This window comes from Cibotium barometz, chromosome 31, assembly GCF_041138505.1.
Source record: "Cibotium barometz isolate CiBa-2024 chromosome 31, ASM4113850v1, whole genome shotgun sequence".
NCBI classification, from domain to species: Eukaryota; Viridiplantae; Streptophyta; class Polypodiopsida; order Cyatheales; family Cibotiaceae; genus Cibotium; species Cibotium barometz.
The window spans coordinates 25,323,889-25,345,023 of NC_141076.1; positions in this window are offsets into that span (position 1 = coordinate 25,323,889).

Genomic DNA, 21,135 nt, shown 5'->3' on the forward strand with positions numbered 1-21,135 from the left:
TCAAGACCTCACTCGACTTTGCTACGCGAGACGTCCTCCATTGACTCTCCGTCAGCAGTTGCAACTTTATCAGTTAGGTCTCCACGACCTTAATCACAAGACGGTCAAAATGCTTTCCCAGCATTCTTGACATAAAACAGCCATTTACAAACAGTTTACAAATACAATTTCTATATTAACTCTCATTTTTCCACATTATCCCTCATTAATCCACATTCCATTTATATGTGTACTCATCCAATCATATTATTTTCCATCTCTTCACTTCAGATTCCTTCACATCACATATCATATATTCACATCCATATCCACATCCATACATCCACACCCACATCCACATCCACATTCACATCCATACATCCACATCTATATGCTTACCTCCATTTTCACATCCTCATTTATACATCCACATCCCGTATCCACATTCATACATACACATCCATATCCACATCCATACATCCACATCCACATGCATACATCCACTATCACGTCCTCATTCATACATCCACATCCACATACATACATACATCCACATCCACATTCCCATTCACATTTATACATCCACATCTACATCCACATACATACATACATCCACATCCACATTCCACATTCACATCTATACATCCACATCTACATCCACATTCACATACATCCACATCCACATTCCCATTCACATCTATACATCCACATCTACATCCACATACATACATACATCCACATCCACATTCCACATTCACATCTATACATCCATATCTACATCCACATTCACACATCTACATCCACATCTACATCCACATTCACACATCTACATCCACATACATACATACATCCACATCCACATTCACATCTATACAGCCACATCTACATCCACATTCACATCTATGCATATACATCTTCATGCATACATCCATTTTCACATTCATACATCCACACTCCCATCTCCACATCCACACATCCACAGACATACATCCATTTTCACATTCCCATTCATATAACCCCATATGCCTTCACATCTAATCTTTTACATCACATCCATTCTCGCCCTATCACAACCCATATACATCTTATCCTATCACATACACTTCTTACCTCATCCCATACACATCTTAATTCATCTTATCACCTCCTAACTTATTTCATAAGCATCTTATCACCTCTTATCACATCTTATACACCTCTTATCACATCCTGTCACATCTGATATCTATTTATAGAATACAAGAGAATTCTTATATTTGATATAAGATTTCTTTACACATTTATTTATGCATAAATTCTATTTAAGGAGATTAATACTTTCAAAGTAAAATCAATCTTTTATGCATCTTCCTATGCATAAATTCATTTTAAATAAAAATGACACTTTTGAATTAAATTTCAATATTTTATGCATTTTCCTATGCATAAATTCAATCTTTTATGCATTTTCCTATGCATAAATTCAATTTAGATGAGAATGACACTTTTGAATTAAAAATCAATCTTTATGCATCTTCTTATGCATAAATTCAATTTGGTAGGAATTACACTTTTAGAATAAAAGAATTTCTCTTATGCATCTAAGTTATGCATAAAATCCATTTATGATGAAAATCACACTTTTAGTATAAAAAGAATATCTTTTATGCATACTTCTATGCATGAAATCCAAATATGATAAAAGTAACACTTTTATAATAAAATAATCAACTCTTATGCATACTTCTATGCATGAAATTCAATTGTGATAAAAGTAACACTTTTATAATAAAATAATCATCTTTTATGCATACCTCTATGCATGAAATTCAATTATGATAAAAGTAACACTTTTATAATAAAATAATCAACTTTTATGCATACCTCTATGCATGAAATCCAAATATGATAAAAGTAACACTTTTATAATAAAATAATCAACTCTTATGCATACTTCTATACATGAAATTCAATTGTGATAAAAGTAACACTTTTATAATAAAATAATCAACTCTTATGCATACTTCTATACATGAAATTCAATTGTGATAAAAGTAACACTTTTATAATAAAATAATCAACTTTTATGCATACCTCTATGCATGAAATTCAAATATGATAAAAGTAACACTTTTATAATAAAATAATAATCTTTTATGCATACCTCTATGCATGAAATTCAATTATGATAAAAATAACACTTTTACATTAAAATAATAATCTTTTATGCATACCTCTATGCATGAAATCTAATTATGATGATATAAAAATCAATTTCTCTAGGATTACAATGAATATCTTTCAATTAATCTAGGATGATAATTCCTAGAATATGGTAGGAAGTCCTCTTTTCATGCTTTGAATGAAATTATTTTATGCGTAATTTTTATAAAAATTTTGCCATAGCTCCGCTGCTATGACTGATAAATCTCAATTTTTCTAAGGGATAAAGCTTATCATTAAGGAAATAATTAGAATGATCCCTAATTGGATCATTAATCCATAATGGATTGAATCATCAATATACATAAACTAAAAGCATAGAAAAAAGCCATTAATTTGGCCTCAAGCATAGCTTAATCTTGGATTAAGGAAAAGCTTTATGAAAAGCTTCATTTGGATTGAGAATGGGTCATGAGTATGACCATTTCTTGAGTGAGAGAGAGAAATTACATAAAAACCATTAGAATTAAGCATAAAGGGAAATTTATGTAATTCTTAACTATCATTAATCAATTAACTTCAATAGCATTCATCAAATTATGTAACTCTTCACTAACATTCATCAATTAACTTCAATAGCATTCAAAAACCATTCCAATTAAGCTTCTCAAGCTTGAGAGGGATTGAGAAGAGAGAAACATTGAGGAATTATAGAAAAGATCAAAATTCACCATTTACCTTACAATTTGCTTGATTCTTTGTTCACGGTAGAGGCCCCCAACCAATCAATTGGTTAAGTATGTTGATGGAGCCACTAATGGGGATTGAAGAAAGAGGGAAGCTCCAAAAACTAGTGAATTATTAATGAATTCACAGTTCTTGGCTTAGGTGGAGTAGAGTAACGATGCATAAACACTATATATTTTTCAACAAGGGGGAGGCTTCTATTTATAGGAAAATTTGAGCTCCTAACCAAACAAACTGATTCTAGAATTTTCCAAATCAGTTTGGTCAATTTTTGACCATTTTTAGGTCAGTTAAGCTAACTTTTTGGAACTAGACTTGAATGAGGAGAGAGGAGAGATGAAATATCTCAATTTTTATGAGTTTAAAACTCATTCAAGCATGTGAAATATGCACCTCCTTTAAAGAACTCCCCTTCCTTACATATGTGTCAAAATGGAATCATTATACCCAAATATCTCATATTTTTAATATTGCTCATAGTTTTTTACTAATAAACCTTGTACATTTTCAACTCTTCATCTTATGTGAGCATTTACTCCTTTTTGGATACCCAAAATATCTCATATTTTTAATATTGCTCATAGTTTTTTTACTAATAAACCTTGTACATTTTCAACTCTTCATCTTATGTGAGCATTTACTCATTTTTGGATACCCAAAATATCTCATATTTTTAATATTGCTCATAGTTTTTTACTAATAACCCTTGTACATTTTCAACTCTTCATCTTATGTGAGCATTTACTCATTTTTGGGTATCTTCTTTTACAAATTGGATTTATCTCCTCCCTACACATGGATTGATGCTATTGGCCCATAGGAACCTTAATTGGACCATAATCCAAAAATTTCTGAAAATCTAGATCCTTAGGCTAAGGTCCTTTATACCCATTTCCAATTAATTCCAATTGCACATTGGAAAGTTCTTTTTGAATTTCTGTTTCAAGGGAACTTATTTTAATAAGATGAGATAATTTTCTATCCAAAAATATTAAAAATCTGAATATTCTCTCTCTAGAATATTTTCTCTCTCTATGTCAAAATAGGCAGAGACAAGATCTTTTATATTTCTGAAGAGGGAATTGATTATAGGGGAAGATGCTGGACATCTTGAGAGGCTGGGGAGGAATCTTACATTCTCTCCCACTTGAAAAATGTAAGATGCCCTCATCTCGCAAACTGGGGGTAATTTCGCAAGATGCATGAATATGAGACTGAGAGAAAATTTTTAATTAAGATTAACCACCAAGAAAAGTCTCAAAGAGAGCAAGATTCAAGACAAGAACAAGATTTTAACTTTATTCATTCTTGGAACATATACAGTAAAGATAGAAGAACTCTTTACAATTCCATAAGTCCGTCCATCATGTGGTCACAAAAGCAGCACTCACAAGCTGCACACGTATAAGGTAACTCATCTATGGGAATAATTCGGCTGGTTATTGCAGCACCTATCTCATTGGTATGAGGTGATCTATTAAAAGGACCTCTGAGAGAGGCAAGCCAAAAACAGGATAAAGGCATATCTTCTGGTGAGGAAGAAAACATGCTAGTAAGAAGACCCGCTCAAAAAATCCACCATGCCTTGATCTCATCACACAGTAGTATCGGGGATCCAAACCCAAGGCTTCAATAACCATCGCCAACAAGCAAACATTGTTACGAAAGTGCTGTCGCCCCCACGGTGTTACCCTAGTTATATCTTGACAGGTCCGCCATTTGGTCTGAGCTACAGAAGTTCCCAAGTGAGGGAAAAGTGAGCGCTCATACAGTTCTATAAAATCCTTCTTCACAGACTCACTTGCATCTTGAAGGTGAGAAATCATCATGGATAAAACTAATTCCTGTTGCCAAGCCATGAAGGAGATTAAGAAAGAAAGGAGATCGATGGGAGTAAGATTACTGCGAGCGGCAAGTAAAAGTTACGACTTATATAAAGGAAGGAGCTAGCGTAACTTAGAAGCCAACGGTATCTTGTCACTAAAGTTTTACCATCTTTCCATGATTTGGGTTTGGCACATATTTCTATAGAAGGTTCACATGAAATACATTATGAACTTTGAGATGAGGAGATAAAAGAAGTTCGTAGGCTAAGTCACCTATTTTCTTTGGTCCACAATATCTGGGGGATAACTTCTTATACTTCCCAAGAGATAAAGAACTTCTTTTGGGCCGTACTCGAATGAAGACCAAAACCTTGATTTCCAAACATTTATTCTCACTTCTGAACTCATTGTTCTGAATCCTTAAAACAGGTGGGACTCCTGAGAAGTATTCTGGGGAAAGGTTCTTCCTTTTTTAAATAGAATCTTTCTTTTATTTTAGAGAGAGAATAATTATAAGATCAGAAAGGGAGGTTCTTCCTCCTGTATACCTCGAAGGCTGGGGAGGAATCTTACAATTAGCAATTGGTTAACAAAGAGTTTAAAGAGGACTAACAATAAGAGATGGTTTACCCTTCAAGCTAAGATATTTTTTGTTTGGGAGAGCAATCATAGGACTGCATCATGGATGGAATGCATACGAGAGATATTTCAAAATAACAAGAAGATGTACATAAGGGTCCAAGCTTAATTCATAGTTCCCACTCAATAAGAGGAACTAAAGTTGGTTGCTACTTTGCAATGATTGAACACATAAGTTATTCAACTCTTGAAATGATATGTTGAAAATTTTTGCATGTGAAAAATATTTACTTTTATTGAATTTTTCTTATGTGTTTTTCAAGAATGAATGAGGAGGCAATAGTGAAAACAAACTTGAAGGATTAGGGTGAAATCATGATAAGGTGGGCTAAAAATCTATGTTGTGGATAATGGTTTACAAATGGTTGTGAAACACTTTTATACAGAGTTAGAGAATTAAAACATGGTTTTTAATCTTGTTTCACATTTATTATATCTAAGAGACACTAGATAAATTGCTAAATACATCGAATGATAATACTAAATCCACTAATATTTGTTGTCTTCAAGTGTGGTAGCAACCAATACAACTGGTAGAAAGCATACCACCTTATCATGGTTTCACCCATTACTTGTTGCATACAAGTATGCTATGTGCATGCGATAAGTCTCAATTCAAAGAGGAGTTTAATGAGAGTGAGAAGAATTCTATTACAAAGGCAAGAGTCCAAGAGGCTAGCACGAGCAAGAGGGTTTGGTATCCTCTTACCCATCCTGTTTGGTGTATGGGGTAAACTTTATAGACCTTGTATCCGGTATAATTAGTTTTTTCATAATCATGTGTCTTTATGTGTTTCTTTGCATTTTAGGGAAAGTGGAAGAAGGATTTAGAGTTTTCTTGTAGTAAGATACCTCCCAATTTAGCCAAAGATGAGCTCATCCAGCCAACAAATAATGCAAGGAGAAATGTCATCAAGACTTACAATCAAAAGATAGCAAGATTAAGTTATAATTGTCATGTTTCACCATATTTGTAAACTATTATATGTGATATCTTCTTTGGAGACTTTTTGTTATTAATTAGTATTTGTTTTTATTATTTCAATGCTAGAATCTCTCCATAGTTAATCTTGCAAATGGCTTGGAGTGGTTTGAGATTTTATGGAAGCTTCCATTCGAGGATGATAGGTTTAAAGATCACCATGTCAAAAAGTTGTATTCTATTTCTTCTGCTTGTTGTTCAATGGAGATAAAACTAAGGGTATTAAAAATTTTGGGGCAAGATGAGAATTTTTGGTTGAGCTATGGTATGCCACTTGGGAACCATCACTACATTCCTTGGTTGGCAAAGGAGGTATGGATGGATCAACTATTGGAAGATGCAAAAAGGCTTTCACAAACAAGTCTTAGATTCTACAAGGGGTGCCAATAAAGTGGAGCTACCTATTGGTGCAAGTTTGGAGGCATATTTTAGTGATGTGGTGAGTAGATACAAGGGTGTCTTGTTTTATATGCATTGCAAAAGGAGATGAATGTGGAAACTCCACTTGCCAAGCACGTGGACTTGAAGAACTCATCTCGTCTATTGGTCATAGGTAACTATCAATTGCTAATTGGTGTATGTAAATATGCTTAAATTATTTATGTCGATATAGTCTCATATGTTACTTTTGGTGGGAATTTTCTTTTTACTTTATTATGATAAATATGTTGGAATTATTTATGTCGATATAGTCTCATATGTTATTTTTGGTGGGACTTTTCTTTTTGCTTTATTATGATAGGTTCTTGATGTATCTCATATTATCAAAGATAAATCCATGCTTGTCGGATATTTACAAAGCAGATAGTGATCTTGCCCCCTACATATTATATGGATATTTTAGTCATATTTAGGGAGAATAATGCAGTCAATGGAGTCTTCTTGCTTATTGATTGGGAGCAGAAGCACTACTCTTGGCGGCTTGATATGAAGAAAGGGGAGTAGTGCTTGGAAGAGGAGGAAGAGAATTATCTTAGGCACCTTCAGGGTGAATGCAAATCAGAGTCAGGTTCTTCTGGAGAGATGACCGAGGAGCAAGGGAAGAAAATGGAGGAAGAACTAAAATCTCTCAAGGGGAAAGACGATCAAGATGCCAAGGAGCAAGGCAAGAAGCCCTAGGGGTCATTCACCACCATCAGGCACAAAAGATGTTTCTATATGAAGGGTAAGTTTACTACCAGTTCTTAATAATATGTCCTATTTGTTGTATCATGGCATGTTTCATTTTCTTTTAGTGTTGAATGACCACTTTGTATTCTGTACACACAAGATCCTTTGGTGATCTTACTCCTTCACATAAAAGAACTTGATAGGGCTCTAAATATCTATGCTCCATTGGCTACATTTGGTGCACTAGAGAAGAATACCACATCACAAGAGGTGGTGTGGAACTATGATTTTATTTTACTAGGAAAAGAGTTTATGGACATAAATTTCAAAGAGGGATTTGTAGACGGTGATGTGAGAGTTCTACATGAGCTTAGGCAAGGGTGAGAAAATTTGCGCAACTCAAAACCTTGCGCAACAATGTTGATTTAAGCATGATAGATCTTCCAGCACAAGTACTCTTTGTAAATTGTTCTTGTAATTCATCACATTCATTTCTTTGCATATTTAAGAAGCATGCCCTTGTATGGGGGTAGAAGGCATACATACTGGCATGGAATCAACTCAGTGAGAGGACCATATCAAGTTCACTTTTGGTGGATTCCATAGTCATGGATGACTTGGGTTGGATTCTTATATTTTGTCCATTTTCATCTATCACTATGGTGGAGTGCATGGCTTCACATGTAGGGTTGATGGTTGGTCTTAGATGGGTCTTGGATTGTTCATAGCCATATGGAACATCTACAAAGTATACTTGTGTGTTCAAGGTATGCTATGTACCATGTTGTTTCGGTATACATTATTTTCTTGTCATGTATTAATTTTTAAAATTTCTTGTATATGACTACATTCTTTGCATTGTCTTTGCACAAGGCTACCATGTGTCCCCCTTATGGGCATGAGAGGAAAAAAAAGGTGCATTTATATTCATTCTTTGCATGGGTTTTTTGCTATAAGAAACCAACAATTATATGGTACTATGTGTATAGGTGGAATAACTACTTACCCATTACATGCCCTCATCCATGAAGGCACGTCATAAGCTTGGAGGATTGCGACGTCCCCTTGAGAGAAGTACCTCTCTTATGTTATTGTTTTTGGAAGCATTGTGTCCAACAAACAGGTACTCTTTTGGAGATTGACGGTGGCATGGGGGCTATGCTAAAATCCTCTTTACACATAAGGCGTGGTTGTATGCTCATTGACAATGACAAATAGATACGTGAGGGCTATATTACTTCTTTTGTAGAGAATTATTGTGGTACCACGCAAGTGGCTGCTAGCATGGAGGTGACTTTTGCCATTGATGAAGATCAATTTGTTGTGGATGATGCACATCTTGACTAGTAAGTAGACTATCTTGACTTTAGATATGTGTAGTGCTTTTTCTTATGCCTTACCCAATTATGGTGGGTTTACTTGTTATGCAGAGAAAATGGCAAGGCATATGATCTTGGATCCTTCATATGATCGTATGCTAGTGGAGCGACATGATGGAAAAGGATGCTTGTTTATTGATGATAAGGTGGAAGTTTTTTAGATACTAGCGTGGATACATGCCTCACATAGACCTTGAGAGACATTTTGGATTTCCGTAGTTGCATCAAGTTTTATAGATTTTTTGAAACATATGTTTGATCATTTCATGGCATGGTTTTGTGTGACTTTTTGGAGTTAAATGACTTATTTTATACCATGCTATGAGACATGAAGATTTTTTTAATTCCAAAGAGCCAAATGTTGATGTTCAAAAAGTAATGAACCAAAGAAGAGTCAGGGTAGGCTTATTAAGAAGTTGTCAAATGTTGAGGAAATTAGAGAATAAACAAATGTCAACTTCAAATTTCTTGAGGTAAATGTGACAATATTAGTAGGTGATGTTGAGATATCGAGCTCAAATAGTGCTACAATCATTAATGACCCACCTAGGTGATATCTTATGCACTTATGCCACTGGCATGGTTGGTGAGATTATAATTGATATGTTGCTAGTGGATGACAGGTTATGTGACGGCACCAGCTCATATAGTCGAGTTCACACTATAGACTGACCAGTGTATGTTATTGTATGATAGTAATTTCCCTTATAGCACCAGCTCATATAGTCAAGTCACACTATACCATTGTATATTATTGTAGGATACTAATTTCCCTTATAATATATACTCTTGTATTTTTAGGTGTGTGGTAGAGAAGAGAAGAAGATAGAAGAAAATTCAGCCATCCATCTCTCTGTTATGTCTTACTCTGAACACATCAGACCAGACCTTCTACTCTAATTCACATAGAGGTAGAGGTAGAGTTTTGGTCGAGGCCAAGGTAGAGTTTTGGTCGAGGCCAAGGTGGTGGCCGACATGGAAACTAAAATTATGGACAACAATAGTCCAATGATTCATAGCACCAACATTAATCATACATAGGTGGAAGAGGCCAGTCTAGAGGCAGGAGAAGCTAGAGGGGTCGAGGTGGTTTGACAAAATAATTAGAGTGCAAATAGCATAGAGTGCTATTATTGTGGCAAATCAAGGCACATGGCAAAGGAATGCTTTAAAAGGAGAATGACATTAAAAGTGAAAAGTTCCAATAAGGCAGCTATACATCCTTAAGTAAATAGGGTGGTGATAACAAAAGTGAGTAGCTATTTGTGATGCAACATATGCTCAGTTCCACAAGAGATGTGTCTCGATCTAAAGATATATGATTTGTTTATTTTTGCACCTCTAACCATATAACCAGTCATCATAGTGAGTGGTTTAGAGACATGTAGAAATGGAAAAGCTAGGTCATGTAGAAACATGTGAGGATACTGTACATCCCATTGTGCATGTTGGTAAAGTGACATTATCTCTATAGGGTGGAAAAATGAATTACGTGGCAGATGTACTTCATGTTACAAATATTACAAAGAACTTGATTTCTATTGGATAGATGGTTAACCAAGGTCTACAAGTGAGGTTCAATTCTCAAAGTTACATGGTAGATGTACTTCATGTTACAAATATTACAAAGAACTTGATTTCTATTGGATAGATGGTTAACCAAGGTCTACAAGTGAGGTTCAATTTTCAAAGGTACTATGTGGAAGACTTCAAAAATCAGTTTTGCTTGGCCGTAAAGGGCAACAAAAAAGGTAGGATGTTGATTTTGGATGTGAACATGCCTAAGGTAAAAACATCCATGTTTGTGCATAGAACATGTGTCATTGCAGATATCAATACATATGGCACAAGCGCATTAGTCATGTGAATATACAGTGGCTCAAGTCTATGCAGGCTGTAAGATTCCTCCCTCTAGCTTTTGAGGTGTACAGGTAAAAGAACCTCCCCTTTTGATCTTATAATTATTCCCCTCTCTGAAATAAAAGAAAAATGATGTTTTACCCTGTTTTGACCTAGAGAGAGAAAATGTCTAGAGGGAGGTAATCTAAAATTGAGATATTTTTGGATATAAAAATCCTCGTAGTGTCTAAAATGGTTTCCCCTGAAACAAAAATTCAAAAAGAACTTTGCAATGTGCAATTGGAATTAATTGAAAATAGGTATAAAGGACCTTAGCCTACGGGTCTAGATTTTCAGAAATTTTTGGATTATGGTCCAATTAAGGTTCCTATGGGCCAATGGGATCAATCCAAGTGTGGGGAGGAGATAAATCTAGTTTATAAAAGAAAAATACCCAAAAATGAGTAAATGCCCACATAAGATGAAGAGTTGACTGAGTACAAGTTTTATTAGTAAAAAACTATGAATATTACTAAAAAAATGAGATATTTTGGGTATAATGATACATTTTTGACACCTTGGTAAGAAGAAGGGGGCTCTTCAAGGAGGCACCTATTTCACATGTGTGGAGGAGTTTTAAACTCAAAAATAATAAGTTGGTTGGTCTATAGGTAACTATTAATTACTAATTGGTATATGTAAATATGCTGAAATTATTTATGTCAATAGTCTCATATGTTACTTTTGGTGGGACTTTTCTTTTTGCTTTATTATGATAGGTTCTTGATGTATCTCATATCATCAAAGATAATTCCATGCTTACCGGATATTTACAAAGCATGGATAGTGATCTCGCCCCCTACATATTATATGCACATTTTAGTCATATTTAGGGAGAATAATGCAGTCAATGGAGTTTTATTGCTTACCGATTGGGAGCGAAAGCACTACTCTTGGGGGCTTGATATTATGAAGAAAGGGGAGTAGTGCTTGGAAGAGGAGGAAGAGAATTATCTTAGGCACCTCGAAGGTGAATGCAAATCAGAGTCAAGTACTTCTGGAGAGATGACCGAGGAGCAAAGGAAGAAAATGGAGGAAGAACCCCGGGGGGTCATTCACCATCAGGCACAAAAGATGTTTCTATGACGGGTAAGTTTACTCTACCAGTTCCTAATGATACGTTGTGTGGACAAAAATGGAGGCTAAGAGTTTTTGAGAGTTTCAAGAAATATGTAATTACTTTGGATCAGTTTTGAGTTTTGGTTGAGATCAAATCTGCTGATTGAGCAGGGGGAGTGGAGGCATAACCATCAAGCCTTACATTGTTCACATGATGTGGAGGTTTTGTTGCCTTTGTTAGCAAGCTTTCAAGTGTGTGTGTGTGTGTCAGTGCCTGCATGGGTGCTGACCGTTTGTATTTAGGTATGTCCTTTGTAAATGTATAGTATGGATGGAGATAGCGATGCGGGTGCTGATGCCATCTGGGCAAAGGATAAATGGCATAAAGGGCATTTATGGGGGTGTGACTTAAGGCAATGTGGCCAGCCTTAAACAAAATTAATTCTAATGTGAAAATAAAAGTCCTTAAGATTCTAGAAAAAACGAGGGTGGTGGCTGCCAATAACACTCGGGCAAGTTGCCCTCACAGCATGCGCCAAGAGAATGGAAGAGTGCCACACGTCAATAGGAGAAAAACTTGCTGTTTGAGGGTGGCATCAATAGTGAAGAGGTGACGAGGGAACTACAAGAAAAAAGAAGGGTTGGTCTGCCGGAGCTACAGTAGGGATGATGGGATATCAACTGCAGCGAAGCTACAAAAGGGAAGACGTGGTGTCAAAAAGAGCAAGGCAGAGGGAAGAGAAGTCATGAAGGGTATGCTGTCGACTCCAGAGAGAAGCGAGGTGGCGGCGACTGTAACAAAGTGGAGGTGAGAGAGGGAGTCACCAAGGGAGAGCATCGACAGGACATCAATTGCAGCTGGAGAGAGAAGTGGAGGCGGAGAAGAGGAGAATGAGTAGTGGAAGAAGGTCTGCTGGTGTCGGGCGCAGCTGAGTTGAGGAGTCAGTGGCGCCAACTGCATCATAGCAGAAAGAAGAGTCATCGTAAAAAAGAGATGGCGGTGACTATATATAACCAAAAAGAAAGTGAGCGTGAACATAAAAACGAGGGTGGTGGCAGTCACTGCAAAAAGGCGAGGGTGGTGCTGGTGTTGAGAGCGGCAAGGCAAAGGAAAAAGATGCACGTCAACAACAAAGCTGTGAAGGGAAATACGCCAACTGAAGCAGAGTAGAGGGGAGGGAAGGTGTCAGCAGAGCAGGGAAGAAGAGAGAGAATGCCGATTGCAAAGGAAGAGAGGAGAAGGTATCTCCTCAGTATGACCAGCCTATGGACTTCCTTTGGTGTCTTCAGGTGGTGGTCATTGTCTTCTCTAAATGCAAATCACAACTGATAGCAAATGATGGAGATTTATGGTCTTTAGTTCAAAGATATTGAAGTTGCATACGGAATCTCTAAGCTTGGGTTTTCTGGGAAATTTAATGTAAAGAATCAAAACAGGAGCTGAATGCTTGCATGTTTGTTTGTAATGGTTAAAGTCCTAAATATACAGTCTTATTAACCTGAAGTAAAGCTTTGAGGGTAGCCTACCACCATAGATATGTATCTTATTCTGGAGCTTGGTCCAGGTATCAAGGAATTGTACTTTGAGGATGCTTCTATCTTTGAGATTGTATACTCTGATAGTGATACAGGGTACTGGTCAGTTGTAATTTACATAGATGAAGGGGAGTGGGTAGATTGTGAATGGGTGCTAGATGAGGATGGTTTTGAGGATGTAATGGATGTCCAACTTTGTAGAGATGAAGACTTGTTTTGAAATAAAGCTTGTTTATGCTCTTGGGTCTGGTGTTCTGGGTGTGTTTGTATGTGTGTGTGGAAGTGTGACACTCTATAAAGGCATATACAGCTATACCGCTTCTGTGTTATCAACGTCCTATTTGTTGTATCATGGCATGTTTCAATTTTCTTTTAGTGTTGAATGACTACTTTGTTGTATCATGGCATGTTTCAAAATTTTTTTTAGTGTTGAATGACTACTTTGTCTTCTGTAGACACAAGATCCTCTCGTGATCTTGCTCTTTCACATAAAAGAATTTGATAGGGCTCTAAATATCTATGCTCCATTGGCTACCTTTGGTGCACTAGAGAAGAATACCACATTACAAGAGGTGAAGGTGTGGAACTATGATTTTATTTTACTAGGAAAAGAGTTTATAGACGTAAATTTCAAAGAGGGATTTGCGGACGGTGATGTGAGAGTTCTACATGAGCTTAGGCAAGGGTGAGAAAATTTGCGCAACTCAAAACCTTGTGCATGGAGTGTTGATTTAAGCATGATAGATCTTCCAACAAGTACTCTTTGTAAATTATTCTTGTAATTCATCACACTCATCTCTTTGCATATTTAAGAAGCATGCCCTTGTATGGGGTAGAAGGCATACTGGCATGGAATCAACTCAGTGAGAGGACCATATCAAGTTCACTTTTGGTGGATTCCATAGTCATGGATGACATGGGTTGGATTCTTATATTTTGTCCATTTTCATCTATCACATTGGTGGAGTGCATGGCTTCACATGCAGGGTTGATGGTTGGTCTTAGATGGGTCTTGGATTGCTGAGAGCCATATGGAACATCTACAAAGTATACTCGTGTGTTTAAGGTATGCTATGTACCATGTTGTTTAGGTATACATTATTTTCTTGTATTAATTTTTGAAATTTCTTGTATATGACTACATTCTTTGCATTGTCTTTGCACAAGGCTACCATGTGTCTCCCTTATGGGTATGAGAGGGAAAAAAAGGTGCATTAATATTCATTCTTTGCAAGGGTTTTTTGCTATAAGAAACCAATAGTTAATTTGGTACTCTGTGTATAGGTGGAACTACTACTTAGAAAAAATCATGATGCAAAGATACTTACCCATTACATGCCTTCATCCACGAGGGCACGTCATAAGCTTGGAGGATTGTGAGGTCCCCTTGAGAGAAGTGCCTCTCTTATGTTATTGTTTTTGGAAGCATTGTGTCCAACAACAAGTAGTGTTTTGGAGATTGGCGGTGGCATGGGGGCTATGCTAAAAACCTCTATACACACAAGGCGTGGTTGTATGCTCATTAACAATGACAAAGAGATATGTGAGGGCTATCTTACTCCTTTTGTAGAGAATTATTGTGGTACTACGCAAGTGGCTACTAGCATCATGGAGGTGACTTTTGCCATTGATGAAGATTAATTTGTTGTGGATGATGCACATCTTGACTAGTAAGTAGACTATCTTGACTTTAGATATGTGTAGTGCTTTTTCTTATGCCTTACCCAATTATAGTGAGTTTACTTGTTATGTAGAGAAAATGGCAAGGCATATGATCTTGGATCCTTCATATGATCGTATGCTTGTGGAGCGACAGGATGGAAAAGGATGCATGTTTATTGATGATAAGGTGGAAGTTGTTTAGATACTAGCGTGGATACGTGCCTCACATAGACCTTGAGAGACATTTTGAATTTCCCTAGTTGCATCAAGTTTTATAGATTTTTTGAAACATATCTTTGATCATTTTATGGCATGGTTTTGTGTGACTTTCTGGAGTTAAATGACTAATTTTATACCATGCTATGGGACATAAAGATTTTTTAAATTCCAAAGAGCCAAATGTTGATGTTCAAAGTAATGAACCAAAGAAGAGTTGGGGTAGGCTTAAGAAGTCGTCAAATGTTGAGGAAATTAGAGGATAAACAAATGTCAACTTCAAATTTCTTGAGGTAAGTGTGGCAATATTAGTAGGTGATGTTGAGATGTTGAGCTCAAATAGTGCTACAAACATTAATGACCTGCCTAGGTGATATCTTATGCACTTATGCCACTGGCATGGTTGACGAGATTATAATTGATATGCTGTTAGTGGACGACAGGCTATGTGATAGCCACTTTGAAGTTCTAGGGTTATGGCATAGTTATAGCACCAGCTCATATAGTCGATTGAGTTCACACACTAGATTGACCAGTGTATGTTTTTGTAGGATAGTAATTTCCCTTATAGCACCAGCTCATATAGTCGAGTCACACTATGGAATGACCAATGTATGTTATTGTAGGATAGTAATTTCCCTTATAATATATACTCTTGTATTTTTAGGTGTGTGGTAGAGAAGAGAAGAAGATAGAAGAAAATTTAGCCATTCATCTCTCTGAAAGATCCCTGCCCCCTTCGCGCAACGAATTCGGGGGCGCTAGCAGTGGATGTAGCACTTCTTGTGCAGGGCAGAGCCTCTCACTCGGGGCCTCACCCACAGATATCTGGACAAGAGACTAATCCCTCGATTCTTCCAAAATCGAACCTGAAAAAACTTCCCTCACCCAAAAAGCACGGGCAATTCCTCCAGGATATTTTTATTCTAACGTAGTCAAGAGCCTTAAATGGTGAGCTTCTGGTACGGTGGATGAGGGACCAAGGAAGCGGCCTATGAATGAAGTGCTAGGTCACCTGCAAAGGATTCGTGAGGGTGTTGACCATACGGTGCTCGGGCTCTGGGTCGCCAAAGATACCCACACAGGTGTCGGGGAAGATATTGGAACAAGGAGTAAGAGTTGTTTTCTGAAACCGGGCATGGATCTGGTTGATTGACTTGTTGCTGGTCCTCAATGGATGAGTCCATGGCCTTTTTATATGGATCTGTTGGTTGATCTGGCTGATCTTCAATGGAGATTCCATCTTGATTTTTATAAGAGAATATATTACCGGGTACATGATGAAAAATAGGTAGAGGGAGAGGAGACACACACACAGGAGCATCTTCACATACTGCAAGTCCACTGTACCATCCAACACTTTCTCTCTGACAAAATGATAATGGACCTCTATGTGTTTGGTTCGCATGTGAAAAACTAGATTCTTGGCCAACTGTATGCTTCTCATGTTGTCACAAATGAATGACAACCTTGCCATCAATAGGCTCACCCAAATCAGCCAAGAGACTCTTTAACCATACTCCTTCACACGTAGCAATGTCTGCACCCCTATATTCAGCCTCTGTACTAGATAAATCAATAGTAGGTTGCTTCTTGCTACTCCAACTCACCACTGCACTTCCAAATGTAAAGGCATAACCACTAGTGGACCTCCTGTCATACAAGCTACCTACCCAATCTGCATCTGTATAGCCATGTATATCCAAGCCTTTACCATGCTCATAAAGAAGACCATAATGTACAGTGGTATTTACATATCGCATAATGCGGTTTTTTGGGGCTTTGCATAAATTGGCTTACTAGCCCCACAACATAACTGAGATCCAGGCGTGTGATAGTCATGTAAATAAGGCTTCCAACCATATTTCTATACATAGATCATCTAACTCATCACCAAAATAAGCCCGCAGCTTTACATTATGCTCCAAAGGTGTACTCATTGGCTTACACCCTGTCATCCCATAGTTTGCCAACATATCCAAAGCATATTGGTGTTGCACTAACCATGTACCTGCATGGTCTTTGATCACTTCAATTCCAAGAAAGTATCTCAATTCACCCAAGTCTTTCATGTCAAACTGCCCACTCAATGCCTTCTTCACATGCATAACATCTGTAGCATGATCTTCTGTGACAATCAAGTCATCCACATAGATGACAAGTAAGACAATCCCATGATCTGTTTTCTTCACATAGAGTGAAGAATCTGCTGTAGAAACCTGAAATCCAAGGGAGATAAGATATCGGCTTATCTTATCACCCCAAGCATGAGGTGCTTGCTTCAAACCATATAATGCTTGCTTTAATCTGCATACATGAGTGGGATACCTTGGGTGTACATACATGAGTGCATACATGAGTGGGATACCTTGGGTGTACATATCCTTCTGGCTGTGCTATATAAACTTCTTCTTGTAGATCACCATTCAAAAAAGCATTTTTCACATCCATTTGATGCATTTCCCAACCATTTGCTGCAGCCATAGCAATGACTGCTCTCAGTGTTCACATCTTTGCCACTAGACTAAATGTTTCATCATAGTCCAAGCCTTGGGTTTGTGCATAACCCTTAGCTACCAATCTTGCTTTATGACATTCAATGAAACCATCTGACTTGCATTTCACTTTGTAAACCCATTTGCAACAAATAACATTTTTGTCTTGTGGTAATGCAACCAAATCCCATGTTTTATTATGAACCAATGCGTCCATCTCAACATCCATTGCCTTCTCCCATACATGCTTCCCAATAGCTTTTGTATAGCATGTAGGTTCCACATGCTTCACCAAAGAGGTCATATATGCGTAATGCATTGCAAAATTATGATATGTCAACCTGTCAACTGGATACCTGACCCTTTGGGATCTCTGCAATGCATGCGGATCACTTTGAACACTTGTCACTCTAGCATGTGGAGCCACATATCTATCCTGCCTTGCACCAGGTGTGCGTAAACCTGGTATGCCAAGTTCCTCATCCAAACTCTTTGATCTTGACGACTCATAACCTGTAATTCCAATTCCTTCAACCTTCTTTTTCCCTTTATCCACAGCACTACTCCCAGTGCTCACACTCTCATGTCTCAAGCATCCTGACCATGGACGTATAGTGCTATTCTCAGACTCTGTTGGCCCAGACACAGAAATAGAACTTGCTTGTGACAAGTTCACATGCACATCAGCATCAAGAGAATCTATGACACCCTCATCCTTTGCTCTGATACCATGATGAAAAACAGGTAGAGGGAGAGGAGACACACACAAAGGACAAACCCTAATGTATATTACAAACCCTAACCATAGAGGGAAGCCATCTCCCTTCTCACACAATGCATGAAGCCATAATCCATAATACACAACTCACATTATGTGTTGTGTCCACACACAGCTAACCCTAGCTAATGTCCACACACTATGACCAGCTGGACGTGGTCATTTATGTCTCACACATGCTGCTACCTAACATGCCAGCACATAGTGCAACTGGCACAAGCTGACATCGAGCTTGAATCTCAACAGTACATGTGTTAACCAACCGCCCAACCACTGTAGTGATAGGATCCATTTAGGAATTTGGTTATGTTTGTCCTGGGTACTAGGAAAAAGAGTTCCCAGGCCCCCTAGGCGATGCTTCATGCAAACTTCAAGATAGTCACACCACTTACACACCCAATATGAAATTGCCGTTTTCACAGATTCAACTGTCTTTAAAACAATCTTTTAATGAAACTATACTATCACTGATCATAATCCTCCAAAATATCCGGTTGAATTCTAATTTCCAATCATTCCTTCATCGGTGTACCTATGGCATCATTGGCAACCAGAACACTCACCACCTGTCCACTCAAGGGCCTTTTCAATAGTTCCTAGCTCATAGTACCCGGAAATATATTCACTTATAAAAATCCAAATGGACTCTCTGTTGAAGATCAGCAAGATCAACCAACAGATCCATATAAAAGAGCCATGGACTCATCCATTGAGGACCAGCAAGGTCAATCAACCAGATCCATACCCGAGTTCAGAAAACATTTTTCTTCCTCGACGCAAGATCAACCAACAGATCCATATAAAAGAGCCATGGACTCATCCATTGAGGACCAGCAAGGTCAATCAACCAGATCCATACCCGAGTTCAGAAAACATTTTTCTTCCTCGACGCATGCGTGGGTATCTTCGGCGACCTAGAGCCCGAGCACTGTATGCTCAACACTCTCTAGGATCCTTCGTAGGTCACCTAGCGCTTCACTCATAGGCCGCTTCCTTAGTCCCTCATCCATTGTACCGAAACTCACCATTTAAATCAAACCAAGGCTGGTCAAGACCTCGACCAACCTTGCTACACGAGATGTCCTCCATTGACTCTCCGTCAGCTGTTGCAACTTTAGCACTTTGGTCTCCACGACCTCATTCACAAGATGTTCAAAATGCTTCCCCAGCATTCTTGACATAAAACAGACATTTAAAAATAGGTCATAAATATAGTTTCTAACGAACTCTCATCTTTTCACATCATTCCACATCATTTTCTGTTATTGCACATTCTTCTAAATCAATTCACTTTACTTAATCCACATCCAATCATATGTATTCTCATCGTCCTTCATCCATTCACATCTACCCCGATCCACATCACCACATCACATCACGTCCATTCACACCACATCCCATCCATTAACATCTATCCCGATTCACATCACATCCATTCACACCACATCCCATCCATTCACATCTATCCTGATTCACATCACATCACATCACATCCATTCACATCACATCTCATCCATTCACATCTACCCTGATTCACATCACATCACATCACACCCATTCTCATCACATCTCATCTATTCACATCTATCTCGATTCACATCACATCCATCCTCATCACATCTCATCCATTCACATCTACCCTGATTCACATCACATCACATCACACCTATTCTCATCACATCTCATATGTATACGTCTATCCTGATTCACATCACATCACATCACATCCATTCACATCTATCCTGATTCACATCACATCACATCACATCCATTCACATCTATCCTGATTCACATCACATCACATCACATCCATTCACATCTATCCTGATTCACATCCACTCACATCACATCTCATCCATTTACATCTATCCCGATTTACATCACATCTCATCCACCCACATCACATCTCATCCACTCACATCACATCTCATTCACATCACATCACATTACATCCACTCACATCACATCTCATCCATTCACATCTATCTCGATTCACATCACATCTCATTCACTCACATCACATCTCATCCATCTACATCACATCACATCACATCACATCCATTCACATCGATGTTGATTCACATCACATCACATCACATCCATTTACATCTATTTACATCACGTCACATTCACATCCAAGCAAAAATGCACTAGATGTGGTGCATTCAGATGTATGGGGTCCTAGGAAAACCATGTCTATGGGAGGCTATAGGTATTATGTGACATTCATTGATGATGATGACCACACAAGGAAAGTGTGGGTATACTTCATGAAGGAGAAGGGTGAGGTGTTCCCTCATTTTCAAAATTTTAGAGTTATAGTGGTTAAAAAGCAAATAGGGAAATATGTAAAGTGCCTAAGGTCAGATGGAGGAGGAGAGTACTTCTGAAATGAGCTCTCTGAATTTTTGAAGAAGAATGGTATTCGGAGACAGTTTACATGTGACATTCATTGATGATGATGACCACACAAGGAAAGTGTGGGTATACTTCATGAAGGAGAAGGGTGAGGTGTTCCCTCATTTTCAAAATTTTAGAGTTATAGTGGTTAAAAAGCAAATAGGAAAATATGTAAAGTGCCTAAGGTTAGATGGAGGAGGAGAGTACTTCTGAAATGAGCTCTCTAAATTTTTGAAGAAGAATGGTATTCGGAGACAGTTTACATGCAGATACACTTCGCAGCAAA